Below are 2,795 nucleotides of genomic sequence, written 5' to 3' on the forward strand. Positions count from 1 at the left end.
CAGTCATTTTATATGCTGAGCACTCTATTTGCCCCTCTCAGATGGTATTTTCTCCTATCGGTGATCTCCTTTAGGTTTATATCTTCTATTCTACTAAAATCTGCAAAGGAATAATGATGCCCACTTATCTTTTGGTAAGTGAGCAACATTTATGTTTTCATGGAGCTTAGAGTCTGGTAGAAGATTTGTAATGAAGTAGACCAATAAAGTTGTAAGTAAGAAATATGACAGATGTTGAGAAGTGCTCCACAGAGAATGAAAACTGGGTGGCATGATAAAGAGTGACTTGTAAGTGGTCAAGGAGGTGGCATTTGACCCTGAATGACACAAATAAACCTTAGAGAAGGAGGAAGGTGAAATAGTATGAAAGATGAATATACCAGGAACCAGATTATAAAGGGTTGTATAAATCAAGATAGGGAGTCTTCATTTTCTTCTAAGAGTGAACTGAAGTATTCCTAAGCTTCTAAGCAGGGGAATAATGTAATAAGATTTGTGTTCTTAATTTCCCTTTCTTTCTCCAGCATCTCTTCCTCCATGCCCTCCTCTCTTTCTATCTCCTTCCATCATTTCCTTCCTTTTCCCCTCTCCCTCTCCTTCCCTTTCTTCTTCTTCATCCCCTTCCTCCTCTTATTTCTTTTTGTCTGTCTCTTTATTTCTAAGCCTTCTGACTGCTCTAGGGACAACGGATGCTGAGAGGAGCCAGAAGCCACCTGGACAAAAGGTGCCCCTGCCAGTTTCTGGCATAGAAGAGCCCTTAATGCAATAAAAAAATTTAAACAGCAATAAGATGATCTTGTCAGGACTTCCCTGGTGGTCCAGTGGTTAAGAATCTGTTTTCCAATGCAGGGGATGCAGGCTTGACTCCTGGTCAAGGAACTAAGATTCCACACGCTGCAGGGCAGTGAAGCCTGTGTGCTACAACTAAGATCTGACTCAGCCAAATAAATATTTAAAATAATAAAATGAACTTGTCATACCGTGTAAACATGGCAGTGTTTGTGTTCTTTACTCACTATGGGCTGGTTTAGCTACATGGAAGGTTAAACGTGGTGTGCAACATGTGCTATTGTCTGTGTTTTCCCTCCACAAAATGTTCCCAAAGGCCATGGATTTTGGTCTGTTTGGTGCAGTGATCTACCCCAATTGCCTGGCAAAGTCTGTGGCACAGAAAAGAGACTCAATAAATATTAACTGAATTAATGGAAGCAATTTTTCATCCTTTTCCTTTCTGAACCTTCTTTTATGATTTGCTTCCGACAACTTGCCTCATTTACCAAATGGGGCTGAAGTAGGTACAAAGGGTGAGAAAACTTTTGGAACTGTGTCCTTGCCATAGGGACAGTTCCTGACAAACGAGATCAAAGTTCCCAGTAATGTTCCATTGTATATGTGTTACCACGTCTTCTGTGTATAAAATAGATAACTAATTAGAACATACTGCATGGCCCAGGGAATTCTACTGAAAACTCTGTGGTGACCTGAATGGAAAAAAAGTTCAAAAGGGAGCAGGTAAGATCCCCTGGAGAAGCGGATGGTAACCCTCTCCAGTTTCCTGATTGGAGAATTCCATGGAGAGAGGAGCCTGGTGGGCTACAGTTCACGGGGTCCCAGAGTCAGACACAACTAAGCGACTAACACACAGACAAGTGTGTGCGCACATACACACATATGTATGACTGATTCATTTTACTGTTACGGAGAAACTAACACAACATTGTAAAGCAACTATATTCCAATAAAAATTAATTTCAAAAGAAAAAACTCTCAGTGTTATTTTCACTGGTGCACTAAGATTTTTGTCAGTTTAGGTACCAGATAAGTGTGTTTATTGTCCACAGTATTTATTTGTTTTTATCTCAACTACCGCCATTTTCTCTTTCTTCCTTAACTTTTAACATTCTTTCTACAAATCATCTCTCTTGTAGATGTTTTCTGAGATTCTTCTCTTAAATCTTCACCCCTACCCCACTCCACCCCCATTCCGCATTTCAGTTGAGGCCAGCAGCTTCAAAAGAACTTGATTAATTCCATGTTTTCACCAGGAAGGCCTTTCCAGAGGTAGCCATTACAGAGAAAAAAGAAGGTTGTACATTGTTAATATGCTTCATTCCGCCTGGAGCTTTGCTGGAAAAGTTTCTGGTTCAATACTATAAACCTAACTTTCACCTTGGGCAACCAGCAATTAAGATGTTAGCAGCTAAAGGGATGTAGCTATAGTGATGATTAGGGAATCAGATTACTTGCTGCTGCTGCTAAGTCGCTTCAGTCATGTCCGACTCCTAGCGACCCCATGGACTGCAGCCTACCAGGTTCCTCCATCCATGGGACTTTCCAGGCAAGAGTACTGGAGTGGGGTGCCATTGCCTTCTCCGTTATTGCTATTAGACTGAGCATCTTTCAGTGTTACTTTTTTTTAAATGTGTGTATCATGCTATTTTCCTGTACTTTACACAAAACTTTTAAGATTTATTTCTCAAGTTTAAACCCTTGATCCCTTGACCCACATGTAATGTATTTTTATTCACCTTTCAACTTCCAGATTCAGATATACCAAAGAATGAAACTTTCCAATTCAAAGACAAAGTCAATAGCTCCTTGTTCAGTTCAGTTCAATTCAGTCGCTCAGTCGTGTCTGACTCTTTGCGACCCCATGAATCGCAGCACACCAGGCCTCCCTGTCCATCACCAATTCCTGGAGTTCACCCAAACTCACGTCCATCGAGTTGGTGATGCAATCTAGCCATCTCATCCTCTGTTGTCCCTTTTTCCTCCTGCCCCCAATCCCTCCCAGC

Source organism: Bos indicus x Bos taurus, chromosome 14, assembly GCF_003369695.1.
Source record: "Bos indicus x Bos taurus breed Angus x Brahman F1 hybrid chromosome 14, Bos_hybrid_MaternalHap_v2.0, whole genome shotgun sequence".
NCBI classification, from domain to species: Eukaryota; Metazoa; Chordata; class Mammalia; order Artiodactyla; family Bovidae; genus Bos; species Bos indicus x Bos taurus.